Source organism: Neofelis nebulosa, chromosome 2 (assembly GCF_028018385.1).
Source record: "Neofelis nebulosa isolate mNeoNeb1 chromosome 2, mNeoNeb1.pri, whole genome shotgun sequence".
Taxonomy (NCBI): domain Eukaryota; kingdom Metazoa; phylum Chordata; class Mammalia; order Carnivora; family Felidae; genus Neofelis; species Neofelis nebulosa.
The window spans coordinates 197,706,390-197,722,470 of NC_080783.1; the positions used below are offsets into that span (position 1 = coordinate 197,706,390).

Consider the following 16,081-nt stretch of genomic DNA (forward strand, 5'->3'; position numbering starts at 1 on the left):
CTATTCTCCTTTTGAAAAAGAGCTTTTGGAATGCCACCAGGCCCTCTTATTAGAGCTTGATGCCTGACCATGGACATCAAGTGGGTATCCCTGAGTTGCCTATCATGGGTGTTCCTGACGTACCAAATTATACATTTGGGCATGTGCAGCAGCACTTCATACCAAGGTCAAATGTTACGTACAAGATTGAACTGAGCAGGTCCTGAATCCAGAAATAAGTTCATGAGCAGGGGGCCCATGCCACAGTTCCTACTCCTAGTACACTGCTGCTTTTCCACCACTCACACATATGGTTGTTGGGTTCCTAAACTAGCTGACTTAGGAAGAAAAAGTTGAAGCGTGATTTGTAGATGGTTCTGTGTAATATGCTGGCACCAGCTGGAAGTGGGTGGCAGAAACATCATAACTCCAATCAGGAGTGCCCCTGAAAGACACTGGTAAGGAAAGTCTCCCCAGTGAGCATCTGGTGGTCCACTTTGCATGGCCAAAGAGACAGACACAGGCACAGGTTTTACCTTGATCCATGGACAATGGCTAACAAGTTGGCCAAACAATCAAGGATTTAGAAAGAATTGGATAGAAGGATTGGTGGCCATGTGAGGAAGAGGCATGGGGAAAAGGCAGGTGGATATACCTCTTGGAGCGGGCACAGAGTATAAAGTTTTAGAGCTCAGGTGAATGTTTACTAAAGGGTACCCACTTCAGAGGAGGCTTTCAGAAATCAAGTGGACAAGACGACCTGTTCTGTGGCTGTCAGCTGGCCTCTTTCCCTGGCCGCCATGAAGCTTGCCATCTACTCTGCCACCCAGAAGCAGCTCGCCTGATAAAATAGCAGAATAACCAAGTGAATATTCCATTATGACCCCATCTGAGGGATGACAGCCTGAGAGATAGGGGTGCTATCCAAATGGATGTGGTTGGGGCGTCTGGGTGGTCCAGTCAGTTAAGCAGCTGACCCTTGATTTCAGTTCAGGTCATCATCTCATGGTTGGTGAGATCAAGCCCTAAGTCAGGTTAGGGCTCCATGCTGACAGCTCAGGGTCTGCTTGGGATTCTCTCTCTCCCTCTCTCTCTGCCTCTCCCCCATTTGTGCGTGTGCACTCGCTTTCTCTCTCAAAATAAATAAATAAACTAAAAAAAAAAAAAAAACAACTGCAAACGGATGTGGAATATGCTCTTAACCACTGACCAATATATATATAATGCTATGTTTTTCCATGGCTAGAAATCAAGGGATGGGAGTGCTTTCACTTTTATCTCTAATAACCCATTTACAGAATTTTTGCTTTCTGTCCCTGCCAAGGTCTTAGCTCCCAAGACAGGAACCCTTCCAGCAGGGAAACATCACATGATTCTGATAAATTTGATTATGACTGACCTAGAAAAGGAATTAACATCACCCATTTTGGAAGTGAGTGAGGACTTTTTTTTTTTTTTTTTTTTTGGTATGAAGGATAGTTACATATTGTAAAACAGACTCATGAATTTATTTAGAATTTTAAAGATGGGAAGAGTGATGTATATAGATGCCAAGTTGCCCAGAGGGCGGACTGTGCTGGTCATTTACATGTTGTCTCTCAGCTCAACACGTGCCCTGCTCTACTCTACTCTCTGATGGAATTGGAATTCTGCAAATGACATTTCCTGGGCTTCCTTCCTTGCAGCTGGCTTCCGGTTCAATTCTTTCAATAGGAAGCACGATAGGAGGTCAGTAAAAGGAAAAGAAGTTTCCTGTTTTACACTTGATCTTAGCCAAAAGGCCGAGAGGCAACAGAAATGTCCTGTTTGGGGGCAGTGGAAAGGCAGCAATGGCTAGTGGCTGCTGGCTGGTGTAGTGGCATAGGGTTGGGTGATTCTGGACTCCACAGCCTTTCTATCCTTTGGTCTTTCCATCGCTGATAAAAGTGGCACCTGTTTGGCAGATCCAGAACTGACTGTGACAGCATCAACTACACAGCAGCCAGCACAGGCTCGTGGGCTCCAGGTCAGGGACACAGCAGCTTCTGATGTATGATTAGAATCCTTCTTGCTCCCTCTGGGCCCTCCTTTCCATTTTGCTGTTCTAGCCCTTCTAAGACTTTTGGAACCAATTTCATATATTAAATTCACTCTCTCTGAAATACCCAGAGTGGTTTCTGTTTTCCTGAGTAGACTCTGACTGATAACATTTCTAGGACCAAAAATAGATAAATCAGCTGTCTAAGGAAAGGATCTATCCCAAGACTTTCCCTTCTGGACAAGTGACATATAATCTCTCCTCTCAGTGTCTCTCTTACCTTTTATTTCTTAGAAACAATTGTAGCCAATTAGAAACTGCATTTTTTTTTTTTTGTTCTTAACTTCTTTAAGCAAAATTTTAAACGCTCTCCAAAGCAGAACAGATAATACAAGGGGAGCCTGGGTGGCTCAGTCGGTTAAGCATCCGACTTCAGCTCAGGTCATGATCTCACAGTTCGTGAGTTCGAGCCCCATGTCGGGCTCTGTGCTGACCGCTCAGAGCCTGGAGCCTGCTTCAGATTCTGTGTCTTTGTCTCTCTCTGACCCTTCCTACTTGCACGCGCTCTGTCTCTGTCTAAAAAATAAATAAACATTAAAAAAGTTAAAAAAAAAAAAGAATAGATAATAAAAGGAGTGCTCATATATGTACTATCCATCTTTAACACTGATCAGTTTTTCTAACTTTCTGTCTTCCCTCTGCCTCCACTCCCCCCCTCCCACCAATAGTTAAAAATAACATCACAGGCATTAAGTCATGTCACCCATAACTTTTCAGGTGTACTTTTTTACATGATCCTCCTTCCATGTCTGTTATTATACTCGGACTTCTGCCATCTTCTGTGTGCACAGCATGCCTCTCTTCCTCAGCGACCCCCTGAATGCATGACCAGACTGGTCAGTCTGAGTCCTCCTTTGGTTGTGTCATGGAAATTAGAGAATGAAGTTCTCACTAGAGGCCTTAAGAATCATAAAAACCTAGGATTACAGGGGCGCCTGGGTGGCGCAGTCGGTTAAGCGTCCGACTTCAGCCAGGTCACGATCTCGCGGTCCGTGAGTTCGAGCCCCGCGTCAGGCTCTGGGCTGATGGCTCGGAGCCTGGAGCCTGTTTCCGATTCTGTGTCTCCCTCTCTCTCTGCCCCTGCCCCGTTCATGCTTTGTCTCTCTCTGTCCCAAAAATAAATAAAAAAAAAAACGTTGAAAAAAAAAAAAATTTTTTAAAAAACCTAGGATTACAAAAAGTTACCTTCAAGAAGTGAGAAACCCACCTGAGAGTGATGCTAACACAGAGGAAAGCCAGACAAAACTGTTTTGGAGACAGTCCTGGTAACATTATTCTAACTCCTAGACCCAGCTATGCCTAAAGCCAATACTCTATCTAGATTTTTAGTTACAAGAGTCAATAAATTTCCTTATCTACTGAAATTTGAGTTTTTAATAATGTGACCAAGAATCATTTATTCCTAATTTGTGACACTTTCCAAGGCTGCAACTGTATCCCATTCAAGAACAGTCTATTTAGGGGTGCCTGGGTGGCTCAGTCGGGTAAGCATCCAATTTCGGTTCAGGTCATGATCTCACGGTTCATGAATTCGAGCCCCGTGTCAGGCTCTGCACTGACAGTGTGGAGCCTGGAACCTGCTTCTGGTTCTGTGTCTCCCATTCTCTCTGTCCCTCTCCCCTCACACTCTGTCTCTGTCTCTGTCTCTCAAAAATAAATAAACATTAAAAAAAAAAAAAAAAGAATAGTCTATTTAGCAGAGAGAGGGGAGCCTGGCTGGCTCAGTTGATTAAGCATCAGATTCGGCTCAAGTCCTGATCTCAAGGTTTGTGGGATCGAGCCCTGCAGCGGGCCCTGCACTGAACATGGAACCTACTTGGGATTCTCTCTGCCCCTCACTCACTCACACGCTCTCTGTCTCTCTCGAAATAAATAAACATTAAAAAAAATTATCAGGGGTGCCTGGGTGGCTCAGTCGGTTAAGTGTTCAACTTCAGCTCAGGTCATGATCTCATGGTTCATGAGTTCAAGCCCCCACATCGGCTCTGTGCTGACAGCTCAGAGCCTGGAGCCTGCTTCAGATTCTATGTCTCCCTCTCTCTCCCTGCCCCTCCCCACTCATGCTCTGTCTCTATCTCTCAAAAATGAATAAACATTAAAATTTAAAAATAAATAAATAAATAAGCATTTAAAAAATGTTTTGTTTTTCCCTTCATACTCGCTGAAGTCCTGCTATCTCTACAGAAAGAGTTTCCTTCAGCTTGGTTCATTCATAGCTGTGAATCATTTCTTTGCAGGCCACAATAACTTTTATGATGCCTTCCATGATGTCAGAAGTCTTCCACCAATCTCTAATTAACAGCTGACAAGTTTTTTGAGGGTGTTTCCCTAACTCAAGCCACTGTAAAATATCCATTTCAAATCCCAAGTAATATTTGTGTTGAAAGTAACCTTAACCTTAACACTTGCAGACCTGTGATAAGTCATTATGGGTCAAAATCATTCAGCAACACATGAAATAATGACAGAAGGTGAGACCATGGCCTAGGAACACAAACAGATTAGTGAGGTCTCTCAGACTCAGGAACAGTCTGTTAAATCAGCTCTCATCAGTGCTACCTGTATTGAGCAGACTGAGCAGTTATTTTAAAAACGCATTACCTACAAAAAAAAAAAAAACAAATAAAAATAAAAACACATTAACTACAATCCAGTACTGTATCAAATTTATAAATACGAATGTATTTAGAGGTGAAGAGCACTCTAATAAATTAATGTTCAAGGAGTTATGTCTCTAATGAAGTTTCTTCCACGTTTAATGTAATCCAGATTCTAGCTAATAGTGGGCTTCAAAATCCAGAAATTACTTTATAAAAAACAATGAATCACTTGGTTAGAGATTGGGGACTTTGCAGTCTCATTATATGCCCAAAGACCCAGCTGTTTCGGAGTTCTCGTATGACCGTGTCTCCAGAGCACAGGCAAACGAGAGCTACTAGGCTGAAAGAAACGGAACATACTTGGGGCTATGGCATACAACTGCCAAAACAAGACACCTGGGAATATTGCTAGAAAAGCATCAAATCAATACCCAATTTTTCACTATCATATCCTGTCGGTTAAAATCTAATAAGTCCTCCATTCTCATCTGAAATGTGGTCATGGGGCATGACTTTACAACTTTTCGCTATTATAAATGATGCCACAGCAAATACGCTTGCACACAGATCCTTGAGCACTTGTGAAATAATTCGGTTTCCAGAAGTGGAGTTGCTGAGTGGGTACAGAGTACCTTCCCAAAACATTTTATCAATTTATATCTTCCCCAACACCATTTGACAGTGTCTGTTTCCTCCAACACTTTCATTAACTCCAGATATTGTCCTTTTAAAGTCCTTTCCCATCTACCCTTGGGGACAAATACCAGGAAAATATTAATAACATTATTTAACATTGGCCTGGAAGTACTAGCCAATGAATTAGGCAAGATAATTAAATATACAGTATGAATACTGGAAAGGATGAAACAGTTATTGATATTGCAGGTAATATTATGTATCTTCAGTGCAAAAGTGGGGCACCTGGAAGGCTCAGTCCATTAAGAGTCCGACTCTTGATTTCAGCTCAGGTCATGATCTCAGGGTCATGGGATTGAGACCTGCATCAGGCTCCACACTGACTGCAGAGCCTGCTTAGGATTCTCTCTCTTCCTCTTTCTCTGCCCCTACCCCACTCATTCTCTCTCTTTCTAAAATTAAAAAAAATTAATGCAAAAGTAAAATTGGAAAACTATTTTCATGGATTCTTTTTTTTATTTTAGAGAGAGAGAAATAACATGAGCGGAGGAGAGGGGCAGAGGGAGAGAGAGAGAATCTTAAGCAGGCTCCACATTGAATGCAGAGTCCAATGTGGGGCTTGATGCCACAGTCCTGGGATCATGACCTGAGCCAAAATCTAGAGTCAGATGCTCAACTAACTGAGTCATCTAGGTGCCTCCAGAAAACTATTTTCTAGAGTAAAATTCTTGGGCTTTTGCCATGTTGGAGTAACTGGTACTACACTTGGCATTTTGCTATAAACAATTAGAAAACTGAATGAAACACATGAGAAAAATGTTTGCAGGCAATAAAAAACGGCAAAGTGGGACTATGATCCCTGAAAGAAGGGAATCACATAAGGTCAGCTAATCACTTTGGCTCTCTGGATTGTGATACAGGGAAGGGAAATCAAAATGGACTGAACAGAGGTGTCTGGCTGGCTCGTTGGTAGAGCATGTGACTCCTGATCTCAGGGTTGTGAGTTGGAGCCCCATGTTGGGCATGGAGCCTATTCAATTAAAAAAAAAAGTGGGGGGGCAGGGAGGGAAGGGCAGGGCACAGACTGAACAGAGTTAGTGTTCAGGAGGGCTGTGGTACCTGGAAATTATAGGGTAAAGTGACAGAGGAGGCAACTACACAGGCAAAAAGGTCAATAAATCTATACAGGAATATTCTACCTCTGTGCTGAACACTAATCCGTGCAGGTGTAGTGTGAAACTTCAGGAGTCTGAGTAAAGAACTACTGTGGGCAGAAAAATGCCCAGAGCTCACAAGGAGTTAGGAAACAATTGAGTTTTGACCAGCCCAAGTAAGAATTCCCTGCTGAACACCCAGGGCATTAAGTAGAGACCCCAGAACAGTAACAGCTTAGTAGAAGAAATAACTTAACAGTATTGTAGAACTGCCCCCAAAGCTCAAAAACAGGCCTCAAATCATCAGGCTGATCCCTTAACAACTAAACTATCAAGTAAACCAAAATTCGTAAGTCTTTAAAGACAACGAAATTCAGACACTCAAAAAACATTTACTTTATTCATCATTCCACCAAAAATTACTAGACATATGAGAAAGAAAAAAAAAAAGAAGAAGAAGAAGAAAAATCATGCTAAACTCAGAAGAAATGTATGGCCAACTAATCTTTGACAAAGCAGGAAATAATGTCCAATGGAATACAGACAGTCTCTTCAGTAAATGGTGCTGGGAAAACTGTACAGCAACATGCAGAAAAATGAACCTGGACCACTTTCTTACACCATACACAAAAATAAACTCAAAATGGATGAAAGACCTAAACGTAAGACAGGAAGCCATCAAAATCCTAGAGGAGAAAGCAGGCAAAAACCTCTTTGACCTCAGCTGCAGCAACGTCTTACTCAACACGTCTCTGGAGGCAAGGGAACAAAAGCAAAAATGAACTATTGGGACCTCATCAAAATAAAAAGCTTCTGCACAGCAAAGGAAACAATCAGCAAAACTAAAAGGCAACCGACAGAATGGGAGAAGATATTTGCAAATGACATATCAGATAAAGAGTTAATATCCAAAATCTATAAAGAACTTATCAAACTCAACACCCAAAAAACAAATAATCCAGTGAAGAAATGGGCAAAAGACATGAATAGACACTTCTCCAAAGAAGACATCCAGATGGCCAACCGACACATGAAAAAATGCTCAACCTCACTCATCATCAGGGAAATAAAATCAAAACCACAATGAGATACCACCTCATGCCTGTCAGAATGGCTAACATTAACATAACAACTCAGGCAACAATAGATGTTGGTGAGGATGCAGAGAAAGAGAATCTCTTTTGCACTGCTGGTGAGAATGCAAACTGTGCAGCCACTCTGGAAAACAGTTATGGAGATTCCTCAAAAAATTAAAAATAGAACTATCCTACAACCCAGCAATTGCACTATTAGGTATTTACCCAAAGAATACAGGTATGCTGTTTCGAAGGGGCACATGCACCCCAATGTTCATAGCAGCCCTATCAACAATAGCCAAAGTATGGAAAGAGTCCAAATGCCCATCGATGGATGAATGGATAAAGAAGATGTAGCATATATATACAATGGAGCATTCCTCGGCAATCAAAAAGAATGAAATCTTGCCATTTGCAACTACGTGGATGGAACTAAAGGGTATTATGCTAAGCAAAATTAGTCAGAGAAAGACAAATATCATATGACTTCACTTATATGAAGACTTTAAGAGACAAAACAGATGAACATAAGGGAAGGGAAGAAAAATAATATAAAAACAGGGAGGGGGACAAAACATAAGGGACTGTTAAATATAGCAAACAAACAGAGGGTTGCTGGAGGAGTTGTGGAAGGGGGGATGGGCTAAATGGGTAAGGGGCATTAAGGAATTTCCTCCTGAAATCATTGTTGCACTATATGCTAACTAACTTGGATGTAAATTAAAAGAAATAGTAATAGCAGGTTATGAATGGCAGAATAATCCATGAATGTGAAGACATAACAACAGGAATTATCAGATGTTTAAAAAAAAAAAAAGAGAGAGAAATTGACAAAAAATGAACAGATCCTTAGTGACATGCGGAACAATATCAAATGGTCTAACATGTAATTGAAGTTCGGAAAAAGGTGGAGGCAGAAAAAATACTTGAAGAAAAGATGAGAAACAGAAATATACTTTATTGTACATCAGAAGTTGGCAAACAAGTAAATATTTTTTGCCAAAAGGCAAAAAAGACAAGATAGTAAATATTTTAGGTTTAGAGGCTAATGGTTTTTGTTGCAACAACTGAACTCTGCCACTGTAGCACAAAATATGCCACAAACAACATGTACATGAATGGCTGTAGTTTTACTTATAAAAGGAGACAGGGATCCAAACTTGACCCTAAGGCTGTAGTTTGCCAACCCGTGCTATATATGAAGTAGTGTAATACGAGATGAGTAATAAGTAAAATGCATACTGTGATGAGGGAAAATGCATATACTGTAACCCCTAGAGCAACCACTAAATGTAAAACAAAGAGATTAAGCTAATAAATTAATGTGAAGATAAAACAGAATACAAAAATTACTCAATATTCTTTATTGAGGCAGGATAAGGAAAAGTCAGGAAAATACAGGAAAGAAACAAAGACAGATCACATAAACAGAAAACAGAAGGATGGTGTATTTAAATCCAACTATGTTGATAATTATATTAAATGTAAATATTCTGAACTACACTTAAAAACATTATCAGACTGGATGAAAAATGACCAAATATATGCTGTCTACAGAAAATGCACTTTAAATATAAAGATACAGATGTTAAAAGTAAATAAATGTAGGGGTGCCTGGGTGGCTCAGTCGGTTAAGTGTCTGACTTTGGCTCAGGTCATGATCTCGCAGTCCATAGGTTCGAGCCCCACATCAGGCTCTGTGCTGACAGCCCAGAGCCGGAAGCCTGCTTTGGATTCTGTGTCTCCCTCTCTCCCTCTCTCCCCCTGCCTTGCTTGCACTCTGTCTCTCTCTCTCTCAAAAATAAATAAACATTAAAAAAATTTTTTTAAGTAATCAATTGTTAAAAAAAAAAGTAAATAACTGTAAAAAAGTATACCATAAACACACTAATTATAAGAGAGCTGGAATGGTTATACTAATATCAGACAAAGTAGACTCAAGAAAATACCAGAGCTAAAAAGAAATTTTATAATTTAAAAAAATTAATGCATTGAGAAAATATAACCAAAAGTATGTATGCACCTAATAACAGGAGTTCAAAATATGGAAAGCAAAAACTGGCAGAAGTGAAGAGAAGTGTTGAAATTCATATTTATTATTGTATATTTCAACACTACTCTCTCAGTAATTGATAGAAGGAATAGCTGGAAACACTGATAAGGATATAAAATACCTGACCAACACTATCAACCAACTTGACCAAACTGACATTTATAGAACACTCTACAGAACAGCAGCAAAATACACATTCTTTTTAAGTGCATTTTGAACATTTACCAAATAGACTACAGACTTGGCCATAAAACAATTTTTTAATATATTTAAAGATTGCAATCATACAGAGTATATTCTCTCCCAACATGGAATTAAATTAGACATCAATAGCAAATGAAAATCTCCCAAATTTTGGAAATTGAAGATTAAACTTTCAAATAACCTAGGGGTAAAAGAAATCATAAGCAATATTAGAAACTGTTTTGAACTGCATGAAAACACAACATATGAAAATTTCTCATTCGTAGTTAAAGCAGTGTTTAGAGGGAAATGTATAGCTTCAAATGCTTATATTAAAAAAGAAAAAAGATCTAATACCCAATGAGTTAAGTTTCTACCTAAGAAGCTAGAAAAGGGAGATCAAATTAAACCTAACATAAGGAGAAGGAAGAAAATTAAATAAAGACAAGATCAGAAATAAATGAAATAGAAATTGAGTAAATGACAGAAGAAAATCAATGAAACCAAAAGCTAGTTCTCTATATCAATATCAATAAATTGATCACTAGCAATAAAACTGATACCAATATTAATTAAATTTATCAACTTCTAGTTTGACCAATTAAGAAAAAAAAGAGGGGTGCCAGGGTGGCTCAGTCAGTTAAGCATCCAGCTTTGGCCCAGGTCATGATCTCACAGTTTGTGAGTTCGAGCTCCCCATCAGGCTCTCTGATATCAGCGAAGAGCCCGGTTCAGATCCTCTCTCCCCGCTGCTCTGCTACCTCCCCACTCACATGCTTTCTCTCTCCCTCCCTCCCTCTCCCTCCCTCTCCCTCCCTCTCTCTCTCTCTCTCTCTCTCTCTCTCTCTCTCTCAAAAACAATTGAAAAAAAAAAAGAAAAAAATTACCAATAGCAGCAATAAAAAAAGGAAACACCATTAAAGATCCTACAGACATTAAAAGAACAAAAACAAAATACTATGAACAACTCTGTCAATAAATCCAACAATTTAGATAAAATGAAAAACACATTTTTTTTTAATGTTTATCTTTGCGAGAGAGAGCGCACACACAAGTGAGCAGGGGAGGGGCAGGAGGGAGAATCTCAAGCAGGCTTTGCACTATCAGCACAGAGCCCAATGAGGGGCTCAAACTCACAAAGGGTGAGATCATGACCTGAGCTGAAATCAAGAGTAGGACACTCAACCAACTGAGCCACCTATGTGCTCCATGAACACATTTCTTAAGAGATATAAATATTCAAAACTGATACAGGAAAAAAAATCTGAGTAGCCACGTATCAGTTAAAGAAACTGAACATATATGGGAATGCCAGCTGGTGCAGCCACTCTGGAAAACAGCATAGAGGTTCCTCAAAAAACTAAAAATAGAACTACCCTACAACCCAGCAATTGCACTACTAGGCATTTATCCAAGGGATACAGGTGTGCTATTTCGAAGGGACACAGGCACCCCCGTGTTTATAGCAGCACTATCAACAGTAGCCAAAGTATGGAAAGAGCCCGAATGTCCATCGATGGATGAATGGATAAAGAAGATGTGGTATATATATGTATGTATGTATACACACACACACACACACACACACACACACACACACACACACACACACAATGGAGTATTACTCGGCAATCAAAAAGAATGAAATCTTGCCATTTGCAACTACATGGATGGAACTGGAGGGTATTACGCTAAGTGAAATTAGTCAGAGAAAGACAAAAATCATATGACTTCACTTATATGAGGACTTTAAGAGACAAAACAGATGAACATAAGGGAAGGGAAACAAAAATAATATAAAACAGGGAGGGGGACAAAACAGAAGAGACTCATAAATATGGAGAATAAACTGAGGGTTACTGGAGGGGTTGTGGGAGGGGGGATGGGCTGAATGGGTAAGGGGCACTAAGAAATCTACTCCTGAAATCATTGTTGCACTATATGCTAACTAATTTGGATGTATTTTTATTTTAAAAAAGAAAAAAGAAAATTAAAAAAAAAAAGAAAAAAGTCAACACATTAAAAAAAAAAAGAAACTGAACATATAATATTAAAGAAATTAAATGTAATTGTAAAATATGCCTACATAAAATAAACTGCAGGCCCACATGTCTTCATTGTTAAATTCTATTAGACATTTAAGTAAGACATAATACCCATCCTATACAAACACTCAGAAAGTATGGCGAGAGGAAAACTTTCCAACTCACTTTATGAGGTCAGTATTACTGGTACCTAAACCAAGACACCATAAGAAAAGAAAACTAGAAAACTACAGAATAATATCCTTTGTAAACAGAGACACAAAAAATCCTTAACATTATATTAGCAAATCAAATATATAAAAAGACTGTAGCAACTAAGGGTTACTCCAGGAAGCCAATATAGTTAAACAGTTGAAAATCAATCAGCAAAATGCACCATATTAACAGAATAGATTATAAGCAGATGTAGAAAAAGCATTTGAAAAATTCAACACACACTCATGATAAAAACTCTAGTAAAACAAGAATAGAAGGGAACTTCCCCAGCCTAGTAAAAAGCATTTACAAAAAGCTAAAGACCAAATAAATGCTTTCTCCTCTAAGACAGGGAACAGGGCAAAGATTTGTGCTCTCACCACTTCTATTCAACATTGACCTGGAGGTCTTGGTCAACGTAATAAGATGAAAAAGAAATAAAAGAAGATGAAAAGGAAGAAAAAAACTGTTAGTGTTTACTCATTGTACAAATGAGTAAATCCCAAGAGCAATAATGTACACAGAAAATCCCCAGAGATCTGGGGTGTCTGAGTGGCTCAGCTGAGCATCCAACTCTTGATTTCAGCTCAGGTCATGATCTCACTGTTCATAAGTTCAAGACCCATGAGGGGTTCTGCACTGACAGCATGGGTCCTGTTTGGAATTCTCCCTCTCTCTCTGCCTCTCCCCTTCCCCTGCTTGTGCACATGTGCTCTCTCTCTCAAAATAAATAAAATAAACTTAAAAAAAAAAAAAAGATCTGCAAGAGTCTTCTAGAACTAATAACTGAATTTAACAAGGTCACTGTATATAAGGTCAACATATAAAAATCATTTCTACTTCTATAAGTTAGTAATGAACAATTAGAAACTGAAATTTAAAAAAACAATGCATTCATAAGAACATCAAAAACATGAAACACTTAGGGATCAATTTAATAAAATATATGCACACTGGAAATTACAAAATGGGTGAGAGAAATGTCAAAGATCTAAATAAATGGAGAGACAGGCTGTGCATATGAATTAGAAGACCAAGACATTAAATATGTCAATTTATTCAAATTAACCTATGGAATCAATGTAATCTCAATCAAAATCCAAAAAGGTTCTTTTTGTGGAAATTACCAAGCTCATTCTAAAACTAATAGAACATGAAATGGACCTAGAATAGCCAAAACAATGTTAAAAAGAGTAAAAGAGAACTTGCCTTACCAGATTTTAAGATTTAATATAACTATCCTGTAGTTACATTAAAGAGAATTATATTAAATTTAATTAAGAAGACAGTGTAATATTAACATTAGGATACACACAAAGATCAATGGAATAGCATAGAGTACAGAAATATGCACACAAATATATTACCAATTAAGTTTTTTAGTCAAGTTCATTTTATCAAAAATTTTAAAAGGCACCACAGTAATTCAATGAGGAAATAATACTTTCAAACAAATGGTGCCAGAATAACTGAGAATACATTACAGGAAAAAATGAAACTTGACCCTTACTTAACACCACAGACAAAATTTTCTTTAATGTTTATTTATTTTTGAGACAGAGACAGAATGCGAGCAGGGGAGGGGCAGAGAGAGAGAGAGGGAGACCCAGAATCCACAGCGGGCTCCAGGCTCTGAGCTGTCAGCACAGAGCCTGATGCAGGGCTTGAACCCAAGTCGGACACTTAACCGACGGAGCCACCCAGGCGCTCCATAAATTTTAACTCAAAATGGATCACAAAACTAAATGTAAAGTTAAATTTCTAGAAGAAAACAAGGGAGGAAAAGTTCAGGACCTTGGGGTAGGCAAAGATTTCTTAGCTCACAAAAAGCATGGGCCATAATGAAAAACTTGATGAATTCTGCTCTTTGAAAGTTACTATTAAGGAAATGAGAAGCCAAGCCAGGAATTAGGATAAAGTATTTGCAATACATATATCTGACAAAAGACATGTATCCAAAATATACAAAGACCTCAAAAAAAAAAAAAAAGGGGGGGGGGGGAGGCACCTGGGTGGCTCAGTCCGTTGAGCTTCTGACTTTGGCTCAGGTCATGATCTCACGGTCTGTGAGTTCGAGCCCCGCATCGGGCTCTGTGCTGACAGCTCAGAGCCTGGAGCCTGCTCAGATTCTGTGTCTCCCTCTCTCTCGGCCCCTCCCCCATTCATTCTCTGTCTCTCTCTGTCTCAAAAATAAATAAACATTAAAAAAAAATAATAACTCAGTAAGACAAACTACATACATTTCCCAAAAGAAGATATACAAATTAGTACATGAAAAGATGTTTAACATCACTCTTCATACAGGAAATGCAAATTAAAACCACAATTAAATATCATTACACACATACTACAATGGCTAAAACTAAAAAGATGGACAGTACCAAGTGTTGACAAGAATGTGGAGAAATTGGATCTCACCGCTGCCGGTGGGAATATGAAATGAGATAGTCACTGTTGGTTTTTGTTTTTTTGTTTGTTTGTTTGTTTGTTTTAATTTTAGAGAGAGAGAGTATATGCACAAGTAGGGGAGAGGGGGAGAGGGAGAGAGAGAGAGAGAGAGAGAGAGAGAGAGAGAGAGAGAGAAACAGAATCCTAAGCAGGCTCCATACTCAGCGTGAACCCTGACTCGGGGCTCAATCCCACAGCTCTAGGGTCATAACCTGAGGCGAAATCAAGAGTTGGACACTCAACTGACTGAGCCACCCAGGCGCCTTGGGACAGTCACTTTGAAAAACTGCTTAGCAGTTCTAATAAAGTTATACCTACTTTTGAGCCAATGATTTCATTCTTACGTATTTACCCACAAGAAATGAAAACATACATCCACAAAGAGACCTGTCCAAGAACTGTCATAGCAGCTTCATTCATACAAGTCCCCAAACTAGAAAGAAAACGTCCATCACTTGGTGAATAGCTAAATTGTGGTTCACCCGTACCATGGAATAGTACTGAGCAATAGAAAGGAACAAACCTCTGATACACACAATGGCATGAATGAATCTCAAAAGCATTAGCCTCAACAAAAGAAGCCAGACACAAAGGAGTACATATTGTGCAATTCCTGTTACATGAAAGTCTAGAACAGGCAAAACTAATCCAGAGTGACAGAATTAGGAGATTAATAGTTGCCTGGGGTTGGGAGTGAGACAGACAGGAGGGTTTAACTACAAAAAGGCATAAGGGGGGGTGGGGAAAGACATGAGGGAAATTTTGTGCGATAGAAATGTTCTTTCTCTATCTTACTTATGGGGACTGTTACACGTGAATATATGTCAAAGCTCATTGAACTGTACCCTTCAAATGGGTGCATTTTATTGTATGTAAATTACACCTTAATAAAGTCAATTGAACACAAAAATCCCAGAAACCAAAGAATTTGGTAAGATGACTAGTTATAATATTAATACAGAAAAGTAAATAGCTAGTTTGCAGATACAATGGAAGATCCCTTTCACGAAAATAATTGAAACTAAATATTTTAATCAGAAGCATGCAGGAAGTTTGTCACAAAAATGGCAAAACCCTACCAAGGATTGTAAGTGAACACTTGAGTAAACAGACTACTGTATTCACTTCCTTGCTGGTCTCTGCTTTTTCCAAAGGGATCTACTCAAACCTAAGTCAGAGCATAGCATTCTTCTACTCAAAACCTCCGAAGGCTTCTATCTTACTAGGAAAGGAATCCAAAATCTTTACCCTGATCTAAAAGGGTTGCAAGATGTCTTTTCCTCCTACCTCCATCCCCACCCCCAGCACCAACCTCATTGGTTTTGATGTTTCCCAATGTGCCAGTTCACTTCTGGTGGCCCTTATCTCAGGAACACTCCTCACCTGGATCTTCACATAACTTGTTCCCCAACTTTATGCAAGTCTTTGCTTCAATGTCATGTTATCAGAGGTTATCTTAACAAGCCCATCTGCCGTATGGGGAGGAGTTCTACTGTATCACTATAGCTAACCATAGCTCAATGGCTGGTATCAGAGAAACTATGTCCTAGGAGGCATGGTTTAGAAACCAGGGGAAAGGATGCAAAGGGAACATGATGGCTGTCTTCCAATACTGAAGGCCAGTTATGTGGAAGA

General features: G+C 39.2%; 1 protein-coding gene across 2 annotated transcripts in view; it reads right to left on the minus strand.

Moving 5' to 3' along the window:
- ZBTB8A (zinc finger and BTB domain containing 8A) overlaps nucleotides 1-16,081 on the minus strand; it is a 70,937-nt gene that overhangs the window by 33,285 nt on the left and 21,571 nt on the right. The gene's annotated exons all lie outside the window — the stretch shown is intronic.